The sequence below is a fragment of the Haemorhous mexicanus genome, chromosome 1, assembly GCF_027477595.1.
Source record: "Haemorhous mexicanus isolate bHaeMex1 chromosome 1, bHaeMex1.pri, whole genome shotgun sequence".
NCBI lineage: Eukaryota > Metazoa > Chordata > Aves > Passeriformes > Fringillidae > Haemorhous > Haemorhous mexicanus.
In genome coordinates this window covers 9,438,660-9,451,112 of record NC_082341.1, presented here as the reverse complement: position 1 = coordinate 9,451,112, position 12,453 = coordinate 9,438,660, and the positions used below count along the sequence as shown (strand labels likewise).

The following is a 12,453-nucleotide window of genomic DNA, read 5'->3' as shown; positions in this document are numbered from 1 at the left end:
ACCTTTCCATATTCATTACCATAAGCTGCACTGACCTTAAGAAGCAGTCTTATGATTCCACACTTGTATACAGGGTACAGCTGCTGTGCAGATTTCAAGACCTTGACAATTTTTCTCTTCTTAGGGCTGTGAGGGATGAAGAAATTAGGTATACTTTAGTACCTGTGCATTTGCACAAAATGGAACCATGGCAATCTCACAAATTGTAAAAATAACTTTGTATGAATATTTCTTTACAAAATCAACTTCTGGGTGATATTAAGCATAAAAAAACTTTGTTTTTGTGTTTAATTTAATTAAAAATAGGATTGTTGATTTTTATTTTTTGAAAGAATAAAACTTAATTTTAAAATATATTATTTTCTTTCCTTTCCATTGAGAGAAGGGTATGCCAGATGAGGAGTATATAAAAAATAAGTCTAAGCTCAGCACTGATGAATTTACATTATTGGATTACACTTGATTTATGGTGTTTCTTGATATTTTACTAGTTTTACTGCTAAACTCCCCATTATTTTCTGGGAGAATTTCTAAAAGAAAAAACAAGAAAAGGAAATAAAAAATATGTGTAGCTTGTGGCCTTATCTGGTAAAATAAAAATAACATCTAAATCATAAAGAATAAAGTGATGATAAAACTGTTGTGTTCTCTATGGAGCAGGCCTGTGGTTTAATACTGTGTTAGTTGTTGATAACTGAAGACAAAATTGTCAAAAAAATGCAAGCATGTATTCTTGCAAAACTCTGAGCTCACTTCTCAGTCCTCTGTGTCATGATTACCTGAAAAATTACATTGTGCCTGTTTTTCTGCCTACATACTCACCATCCCTTCCTAGATTATTAATGAATCTATTAAATAGCCAGTGACCTAGAAAGTAACCACAGGATAGCCTGTCATTAGCCTTTCACCATGATAAAAATGCACCATTTAATCATATCTTTTGGCTTTTTCCTCCTCTGGTCATTTGTTCTCAGGGGCAGCGTTTTCCTCTTTACTTTCTAGTTTCTTACCTATACTCATCTATTACAACAGACCTTGAAAAATAATTTTGACAATCCAAATAAGGTTTGTCAAAAGGTTTTTCTCTCTTCGTTATTTTATCAACATATCACAAGGTTTCTAAAATTATAACTCTAAGACATATTTTCTTTGGCACTAAACTAAACTTGAAGATCTTGTTTTTTCTGTTGTGCCCCTGTTGCTGCCTCCTCCATAGTAAACATTATGGGAGCTGGGCTATACAGTCTTTGTTATGAAATATAAATATAATTTTTAAGGAAATTTATTGTACTTGTAATCTAATTGAGGTTCTCCAGCAATTACAGTGGCACAGCTGTTGGTAAGGACATTACAATACATCTGAGGAGAGTGGAAACGGTGGTTTGGGGGCATTTCAGATGGCTTTTCTAGAAAATAATACATAGAGATACAGTGTTGAGAAAAGATGTGGTGCTTCTTCAGAAAACCAGCACTGATTAGCCCCTTTATTATCATCATCATCTTCCAAGTGTTTTGTTTTTCTGATTTGGGCTGCCATTTACATTCACTGGTCAGTAATCCCCTGGAGTGATTCTGTATCTCTGCACTGATTTTAAATACAGCTGCACTGTGCTGCATACATCAGAGAATCACAGAGGGTGTATTTTACACAGTTCAGATGACTTTTAGGTGCTTATTCAGAAGCTTGATATTTGTTCCAGAATTCCTGGCACCTCTGTTTTGATAGAATTTATTCTCAATTAGTGGAAAGGAGAAAGGGTCTCCTGTTTCACTGAGGCAAAGGATCATTTGCCTTCTCAGATGGACCTTTCTCTTCCTTAACTGCTTCATTAACCTGTGATAGTCTTCAGCAAATTGTTCTCATTCTCCTCATTCCAGTGTCCTCTGAGTATTTCTTATTTGGTTTTCACTGAAATATAAGAGTTTTAGACTTTTAAATTTTCCTCTTTTAAGGTTGGCCATGGCTCTTGACTTCCATTGGGGCTCTACACTTTTTTTCCCAGAGTTTAATTAACTTTCATCTAACTTAACTGGCATCTTGAATCTTGCCATTACAAAATTTTCTTCCTGATTTCTTCAATGTATTTGGTTCCTTCCTGGAGATTTTATTTCATTTCTGTTTTTCCAGTTCTGATTAGCCTTTGGGCTATCATTTCTTCAAAATTTCTCATTTGAAAGTTCACTAACATGGCAATGTTTTGCTAAAAATACCCTACAGACTGTATCTGGAATGGGATTGACTGTGGTAGGACTGTAGGAGCAGCAAAACACTGTAATTAGCAGTGCTGCATCTTCAATTGCTCAGTCTTAATGAAAACAAGTCTTTGCTTATGTTGGTTTATTTTCATGTGAGAAAAAAAAAAAGTCTGTCAGAGAAGTAATTCCAGTTTTACAAGATAACTTTCCATTTAGAAGCAAAAGTCCAGCACAATAGTGTTAAGCCTTGGCTTCTGTTTGATAGAGGAAATCCCATATCCTGCACTAATTCCACTAAAATGTGATCTTTTCTGTGTGCTGGAGCCACAGAAGCAGTCCCTTGTCACCCCAGAGGGTGTATAAGTGTCATCCCTTGAGGTGCCATTCATCCAAGTGAGCTCTCATTAGTAATTAGCAGTCCCTTTGTAGTCAAAGCAATGGAAGTGTCCCCAAAGAAGAATTCATAAAGTATGTTTTAGAATTCCTGTGTTCTGCCTGAGACATTTATTTAAAACTCCACTTCTGGAGCTGCCTGCCTGCCCTCCAGCAACTGTAGGGAGAGCCAGAATAACAGGCACATAGGTGGCAAAGTTCAGTGTAATTAGTGCCACCATTACTGTCATCTCAGGCTCCAGTAAAACCTGCAGCTCCCAGTGCCACCGCTGGCCCCTGGGCAGCCCCTGCTGTGTCCACGGCTTCAGTGGCAGTAGGGAAGAGGGGCAGGACTTTCCCTTAGATGTTTTATGCTATGTATCTAAAAAGGTCATGATGTTATATCTGTTTCTTAAATGTTTTTTTGCTAGATATCTATAAAGGTCATGTTTTACCACAGCCTGAGGTGTCTGTCCAAACCAGGGAGCTGTGTTAGCCTGTTTCTATTCCCAATCTGTCATGAAAGACATCCTGCAGGATAAGTTGTGTACTTAGTTACTGCAATGTAAACACTGTTGTTCTGAAAACAAGTGCATCCAGTTGTTTCCAAGATGTTGATGTTCAATTCTGCATTCATGAAGTATGGATGGTGCCTTTTACTGGCTGGGTTTCTCTCAAAGTCTTGTTAATATGTGATAATTTTGCAGCATTTTTTTGTTTGGTTGGTTGAGTTTCTTTTGAATTGCACAGATTTTAGATGCTGACCCATCAGCTATTCCAGGGGCTTTTTCAAGTCTGTGTGTCTGAAAAGAAGAGAAAAAGAAATCTGAGCTGGGGACAGGGCCTAATTTAACTTCCCTTCATAGAAATATTTAATTGATCCATGTTAATAGCTCTTTTGAAAAGGCATCTGCAAGGCCTCATGTCTGCTCCCATTCTGGTTTTGGAGAAGTTGCCTCATGATAAATCTACAGGAGATGTGAGAAATCTGCTATTTTTTAGTTATTGTCATAGCAGGGGGTGTTAGCTTCTGCTACACTGGATTTCAAACATCCCTTGCTTTTGGGCTGTATGCATGGTAAGAATTTAACTGTAAGTTCCCAGTTATTCAACCTACCTTCAACCTGAGAGGAGAAAAAAATCAATATAATTACCCTCTGGTAATAATTCTATCATCTTTTGTGGCATTGAGAATATACTTATAAAGCCCAGTGAACTGTCACTGTAAAGGTCCAGTGCTGTAGTTCCACTACCTGAATTTTATCAAATGCAGGAAGGAGCAGCAGCAAGCTCTGAGGGAGTAATTGCAAACAAGAGATCTTTCCCTTGATTTGATAGTATGGATTGGATAATTTTCCAAATCACTAATTCCTCAGTACAGCTATGGCACAGGTGGCTGCTGATAACTCAAGCTTGCAAAGAGTCACAAAGCTGACTCGTTTGTGGCATTGCTGCTGCTACTGCATATGTCGGTGTAAAATACACAATGATGCTCTTAAGGAGGAGAAGGGATGAGAAATGATAACAATAAATCAATAATCTTTATTTGACTTCTTTTATCTTTGTTCAGCTCAGTAGCACAAGAAAATGAAAGCAATGTGTTTTTGTGAGAAATTTGGATAGCAGAGAGCACTCAGCCGCCGTGAAAGTAATTTCATATCTGGAGATGAGCTGTGAAAGCAGCTTTTCTGTTTATTTGAGGGATAGAGCAGAGAGGCCCAATGTGACCAGGAAAACAGCAGAAAGGAAAAGCTGCACATTTCTAAGTGTCTTAAATCTCGTTCAGATTAGGAGGGCAATTCATGAGAAAGCATTAAATATGGCACACTTCTTCAACCTCCTAAATGATGGCAGCACTGCCATCATTAGCTATGAGTTTATTTTGGTAGCATGCAGACATCAGATTGTATAATTACTGCATTGGCTCTTGCAATATGTTATTGGCTCAAACCTTGGCAGACACACAGGAGCTGAGCAGACTGACCAGGTTCAGCCCCAAACAGTCTGATTTTTCAGGATATGCAAGCCATCTGACACACAAAACCCAAGGGTTTTAAAACTTTTTACAAATATCAGGTGTGAAAGGAAAAAACTCTCTACTGCCGCAGCAGCCTCTTTTAATTTTTTATTGTACACCCAATACCTGAGTACAAGCACTCCCAGAACAAGCATATTTCTTTATAGAAATGGGAGTTCACAGTCCAGCCATATTATTACAGTCAACTGTATGGTCATCATTAAATGCATGGCAGCAGTTTATAGGCTGGATAGGGAAATATTTGCATGTGGATAAGGAAAGTCTCTTGCTCTTTTTGACCCCCACCTAAAATCTCCCTGTCGCAATATGATCACGCGTTAGTTTAAAGAGAGGTGGAGAAGGCCAAAGCAAAAATTCCTTCCAGCTGAGACTATTTAACCTGCCATCTGTTTCTGAGCTGCCAACTAGCCCCTAGTTACCAAAAAAGCTGCCATTAACCCCAGCAAGCAGCATGTTCTTGGACTTCGACTGATGGAGGCAAAGCAGGAAGAAATGCACAGATTTTAGCTTCTGTGCTTCTTTTCATTGAGGGCACCCTAATGAAAGCAAAATGGCAGCAGTAGCATTTCTGAGGTTTTCTTGTATTATGGATTCTGTGCAAGTATTAAATGAGCCATATTAGGATGTCAGACACGTGGGAAGGGTACATTCAAAGCAAGCTTCTTCTGAGCTGGCAGGATGGTTTCTTATAACTGCAGTATTAGAAATTTTTTCAAACATCTCTTTTGTTTAGCAGCTTTACTCTTATGTTGCTTCACTTTTTTTTTTAAGTTATTGTCTCTGAGAGCACTGCAGCTTGGATTTAATCTTACCAGACCTGCTAACTAAATGTCATCATAGATGGTCTGCAAATGGAAGGGGGACCTAACACATTGAAGTGACTGCTCCCAGCAGTTCTGTAGGTGGCACTCTTTGCTCTGCATCTGTCTGAGTCCAGGCCTTTACACAGTGCAAGTGGTTTTCTATACAGATACCAGGACTGTTATCTTTGTTTACAGTCAATTTCAGTAGGCAGCCTCTATGCAAACGATACTTTTAGACTCAACTGTTTAATCTCTACGTGCTGTCCTGGATTACTACACTAAAGTGCTGTGTTCTCCTGAACTCTTAATGGCTTGTAGTGGTGGTGATATTCATTGCTGCATTATTTCTTTTGTGATAATGGGTACACACACAGCTTTATGAACTTAAAAATTGGTGAGTTTATTACTACTGCTGTAATGATTACTAATGGGAGCTCTGGGTGAGTTCTGCTCTTTGCTCACACCGAGTGCAACCTGTAGCTGAAATCATCCCATTTGGCCTAGGTATGGTTCAGCTTGGTAGGAAATGAGAATGGCTGATTCCAGTCAGTGCTGGGAGGCTTTCAGCTCTGAGAAGCTGAATCCTGGGCTGAACAGGAATGGGATATCTCTGCTCACGGCTGAACTTTGTCAGACCATATGTGACAGAGTAACAGTTGCATCGTGCTTGGTGCTTCCAAGAAAGAATAATCTTTAAAGAAGCCTTATCTTTTCATTAATATCCTGCTCAGGTTATGGGTAGAAAGAGGGCTAAAGATGGCATTCTCTTTATTAAACAAAATAATAATAAATAGGTGAGTTGGAAATGAGAGAGTTTCTCCCCCTATTAAAAGCTCAATCCTCCTTGTAACACAAACTCCCTTGTTTGTGAAGTTCCTGAGGAGTGAATTCTGGCATTTCAGTCCACTTACCACATCTGAGATACAAAACCTTAACTGTGTAACCTTGGCAGAAGGGAATGACTGAAAGGAGAAACCACGGGTTCGTGCCTTCTTGAGCTAGTAACAATTTTATCAACTCACTGACATCAAGGGATGTGAGACACTGACACCACCTCAAAGGCTTCCAGCTTGTTAGCCTTTCACACACCTATTAGGATGTTCCTAGTCTGGCTCATTGGGTAAATTCAGTAATTGTCTTTACAAGACATATAGAAATCTGAAAGGTGGCTGTCAGCAGCCCATTAGAAGCTGCAGGCTGGTTAGTAAAAAGGGCAGTGGGAAGCTGAACAAAGCAAAATCTTTTCATGCAGCCACAAACCTTTTAAAACTCTTCCCTGTTTTGGGCAGCTTTTAAAATATTTACAGAAATAATTATGTGTAAATATTGTATAAAAGAACTTTCAGAACATTTACTTCAACCCAGATGCAATTGAAGTCTTTAGGTAAACATCATAACTAACATTACATTGTGTATTGCTAAAGAGACAGACAGGAAAACACATAAAGGTGTGATGGGCTGGCCCAGTTTATACTTAAAGACATTGCATTGTGGAATGAAATAGTCTTATCAAGAGCCTCTCATTCCTGAGGTGAATTAGATCAATAAAAAATAAGAGGAAAAAAAAAGTCTTTTTTTTGTTTTAAGTAAGCACCCAAATGATTAGCAAATCAAGAAGTTCAGAATGGAGATCTAGAAGACACTTGCACAGCTGTAATTGGGGGAAATCTCCTTTTTTGGATGATTTTAGAAGGTAGGAATTTCCTCTTTATTTTGACCTGAGTAGGCTTTTCCTTCTCATGTTGTCTGCAAAGATTTTTAGATCCACTTTTCTAATGTAAATTTGACTTAAATGAGCCTGAATAAGAGCTACTAAATGCAGACTCCTGAAGAACAAGGCTGAGACCTCTGTCTCCAACACTTCCTAAATGTGTGGCCACTTCTGTCATGGCGTGGTCTTGCTTTTAACAGACTATGAGATAGCTGGTGGTACCTGCAGTGCTGAGAAAATACCACAGGAGTTTAATGCTCACTGCCTCCACTGAGTGTAGAGATAATTTTAGCAAACTTCTCCTAAAGGCCCGGAGAGTCTAGCCTATCTTTTAATCACAAGATTAAAGAACAGCAAGATCATAGTGAGACCAAATAAGAACTAAAGCAAAAATTTTGGCATGATATTGCTGGGTGATGGTCTCGCTGCCTCTTCCTTCTGGAACCCTTCAGGAAGAGTTTGCAAGTGGAATGTTGATGGCCTTGTCCTCATCTGTCCTTGGTTTCCTTCAGGCCAGGATTTGGAAGGGAAGTGGTCAGGATGCTTTTTTTTCAGAGGCAGTTTTATCCCTTGGAGTGGCTCTCCTTTTCTCTCCCAAGTGTTCAGGACCACGGCTGTATGCCAGCCAAGACCCACATGCATGGGATTTTGGCTGCACTGCAACACAGCTAAACTAATTAAAATTAAAACTCAGCACAAACATTCATTCATTCCTTTTCATGTTGACTTCATGCCATAAAGGGATGAAGTCCCTATGACCAGGCCTAAAACTCCCTTGAGTCTGTAAACTGGTTTTGGCTATCACATCATCTTTCTGTCTTCCCAGTAAGTTCACAATGCAGTTACAGAAAGTATTTTGGGATGAGTTGAGAGGCACAATTTGCTGGACTGTTGTACCCTGGTTAAACAAGGAAAAGATGTAACAGATGAAATTTGTTATCAGGAGGAGTTTGATAAACACTTCTGCACCAAAAGAAGGACCTATTACAGTTGGGCTGTCAACAGTCCTATCCTTACAGCATTTGAATCAATTTGTTCATCTGGAGAAAGAAAAATGTTGGGACTTGTGCACTGAAAAAATCTGAGCCTATCAGGCGTGAAAAATAAGATACAATTGGATGGAGAACCAGATTTGTGAAGTTGATAGGTTTTGTTTACCAAACTACCATATGATGTACAAAGAATTTTTTTTAACTTAGTTCAGCATGCTGTGTAATATAACGTGACATTTCTGTATATGACAGCAGAAGATTCAGCACTCGAACTTCTCACAGCATGACTCAATACCTCCTGACAACTCAGCAAATAACAACAAAAAAACCTATCCTTAATCAATTCCTTTACCCAGTAATCTCAGTTGTGATCATAAAGAATTACCCATTAGTCTCAACTGGGATCACACAAAATCACTCCAAGTCTTTCATGACTTCATAATCAGCTTTTTCCACCAGAAAAAAAAAAAAAAAATATATATATATATATATATATATAGATGCAGCTAATGAAAAGGTAAACTCCCTGTGCACACATTGACATAAATGTCAAATTTTAATGATTGCCCTCTTTGAACTTCGGACTACTCATACATACTGTGGGATCCTGCATAGGAAACAGTAAATGTCATCAAGACAGTGCATGGGATGTAATATATTATAATAAAAGGCCAAATGACTTGAAAGTCAGGTTTTCTTGCATTTTTTATGAAAGAAAAATCGATCCATTTTTGTGAAAGATGTCACTAAGTCATAGTATAATTTTTGTAGCAAAATTGAAGTCAGTGACCGAGACTTGTGTTCCTAGAGACAACTAGACACTTCTGGAAATGCTTCTTCTAATTAAAAGATACCAACTGATTCAACCAAAAATGCTTTCATCTTTCATCCTGTAAAAATTGGTACACGGCCATGAAAACTGAATTTTTTCCCCCCTCTTTTCTCTGAGCTTTTGCAGACTTCATCTGCAGTATGGAAACAGACTATATTTTTGGCTGAGTAGAGACCCTTCTGTTGAAAATAGCTTTGATATCTAGGAAAGGATAGTGGATGCATCTCTGCATTTGACATTTTTCTTGAAACGAAATCAAAGACATTCTTTATTTCACTGCCTCTTTTTTTTATATACATATATATATGTAAAGGTATGTGAGCATTTGGCAAAGAATGAGGGATTTAAAGACAGAGAGATTCCTTTGAATTTTAACTTTTTCCTACCTTTAATGTTTATCATTAGTGCTTCTTTCAGAACACTTCGCTATAAGAAAATGCAAGACAATAAGCTTATCTAACACATCATTTATTTTACATTACCCAAATGACTGAAAAGTAAAAATAGGAATGTAACATAAATAATCTGAATTCTTCATTAGATCAACCCTTGGACATGACTAAATACATTAATTGGTGTTTCCATTGTAGTGCTGTCAGTTATATCCTCAATTTGTAATTTTTTTTTTCTTGAAGTCAGCATTTTCAAGAAGTCAGGGTTAATTGATGTAAAACTGAGTAAATAGGAAGATTTTGGTATTTGAAGATTCCCCCCCTTTGTTTCACATACTGTGAATAGACAAGTATCAGTGGGTACAAGGGAAAAAAGGAGGAAGGATCAAATGCAATATTAATAGTTTCTGAAATCCTTGTCATGAAATTCACAGCAGAATGCAGCAAATTGGCCATGAACGTTGGAAAATTGTGTGCAGGATGCTCGTTTCTGGAGTTTGCCCTCTGTTTTAGAATGTAATATATATGAAATTGCTGTGGAAAGAGAAGAAGAAAGAATGTGACACAGAACAGCAGGGAGCCTGTTTAAAAACACAGTTCAAGCCTCCCACGGTGGTACAGTTTAGCTGTGCGGGGAGAGGAAGCAGTTCCTCATGAATCCAAGCAACAAAAAGGGCATGACAGAACCACAGGCTTGATTTCAGTGCCAAGGGCTCAGCAGAAGCAGATCTCTTGGCTTGGCACCCCTTTCCTTGACAGCAGCAAATCGAGTTATCCTGACTTCCCTGCGGGGGAGACAAGCTCCAGAAGAGTACGGGCTGGTCTTGCAGCAGCAGCTGAGCACTTGGAGCAAATGAGGATGTCGAGTTACCAGTGATTTCCATGGTGTCTCCAGTGCTGCTGGGGCCAGTGCCCAAAGGCAGGATGCTGGAAGAGGGGAGGTGGGGATGGAGCTGTTGGGGACCAAGCAAGCATGAAAGCAAGGTTGGGAAGCCAATATCTCCTCAAGGGCATCTTGATGTGTTCTGATTTTCTTCAGTCTCTTGCCTTGTTCCTTGAACATAATTATTCTTCATCTCCACTCTTTGATTGTTGTTTGCTGCTGTTGGTAGCATATGTGGAAGCAGCAGCATATGTGGGACTGGACAGGAAGCTCACCAGAGATGCTGAGCAGCACACACAATTCTCACAGGCATGTACTGATACCCTGTATTGGAGGCTCTGCTCGTGTAGAAGCCAAATTTCACACTAAATAAAGGTAAATGGTTTTGACAGGAGTAGGAAAACAGATGCTGGTTTCAGAACCAGCCCCAGTGACTTGTTTCTTTATAATTTGGAACTGCTGAAAACTATGCCACAGAACAAACTCCTGTGGAAAGTAATGTGCAAAATTAAAATAATTCTTCTCCCTTTTTTTTTATTAAAGTTTTCTGGTAATAATTGCTGCCCATATTTTCTGGAAGTAAATTAGCTATCCTTGGGCTTAACAAAGTGCTGTGGATTATCTGTGGCTTCATTCTGTTCATGTTCCTGTTCAGGGTCAGTTCAGTTCAGATGGTCTATACAGATGGTACCATTTACTTTTTAAGAAACAGCCAACACAAAAGGAGAATGTTAAACAAATTTGAATTTAAAATCCTTGCACACATATTGTGTTATGAGTATTTTGTATTCTGTTTGTATTTAGTTTGATAGTCTCACAGTTCTTTACTTAAAATCTTACATTTTGAAAAACTGTTGTTTCAAAAGAACCCTTCCCCCCCTCCCCCCAAATATAGAAAATATACTTAATCAAACCCATAAATACAGACAGAGAATTTAAAAAATTTCTAGAGTGAAGGGTAACTGGAATTTGGAAAGGAAAAGGTAGCACTCTAGAATAGTTTAGAAGTTTGTAGAGGAATTAGGTGTTCAGACTGCAATTAAATCAAATTAGATTGGCACAAATTCAGGGGCCAAGGTCTCCAGCATTAGCAAAAAATACCCAGGGTCATTGATGTCTACACAATGATCAGAAGATTTTCTATCAATGAACTCTTCATTAGTACTTTGCTGAGGCACTGACTTCAGGGACAGTTATCTGTTATTTCTGGCAACATTTTATGGTTTTCTTTAAGTTATACCACTCAAGTCCCACTTCAGCACCTCCTTATCTGAAGACATCTTTTCAGTTTCTGCTTAGAAGGAAGTATATATATATACCAAGCTCACCTTGGTATTAATTTTGTAGTTCTAGAAGTTACTGCATGTTTAAGATAAATTGCAAATTAAATTATTCTGCAATTATATTAACGTTCCATAGTAGGAATTGCTAGTTTTTTCCTAATATTTTTCCTCTTTAACTATAGGTAAAAGACTTGTCCTAATACATCTCAGGGAACTATAGCCCTATTTGTAAACAGTTTGGTTAAATATTACTGATGAAAAGTACACAAAACTTATTGCAAAACAATGAATACAAAATTCTCCCTTCAATTCCACTTTGCAATAAAGAGCATTTAGAAATATTGCAATACATCCACACCATACACCACATTATGAATTGCTGCTAAACATTCCAATGTAAACTTCACATGAAAAATGAACACTGTTGTCATTTTGCACTGAGTATCAGCAATGTATTAAAAGCAGTGAAGAACTGAACTTCCTTATTGTCATGCAGGTTTAATTCATGCATGAAATAACTGTGCCTGTTTGTGTTGTAGGACTATATGCATATTGAGATCCTTGTGATGCTGTCTCCACTTCAATACAAAACACTGCTTTTTGTGTGCCAGCAGTCCAAGGCTGCAGCATGGTGGGGCTGAGAGCTGCAGGTGTATGGGATGATGGTAGTCCTTGAATTCAGGAGCTTTTGTGTCTTAACCAGAAAAGAAAAACAAGAAGTTGGCAGACAAACACAACAAAAAATTTCCCTGCTCTGCTTCTGGAAAGCAGAGTTATACAGAGGCTTGGTGTAGTCTTCAAAGTAGATAGTGCAGGCATAGGTTGCTCCTACCCCAGGGTTTTAGATCTGAGTTGTAGTCTGAATGTGTGATAGCTGTTCTCTGAAACAATTTTATGAGTTTTCCACCTAGACATGAAGGTATCCTTGTGAAGTGGTGAGCATCATGGCTC

General features: G+C 38.4%; 1 protein-coding gene across 1 annotated transcript in view; it reads left to right on the top strand.

Moving 5' to 3' along the window:
- Positions 1 to 12,453, top strand: part of PTPRN2 (protein tyrosine phosphatase receptor type N2) — a 634,616-nt gene that overhangs the window by 335,762 nt on the left and 286,401 nt on the right. The gene's annotated exons all lie outside the window — the stretch shown is intronic.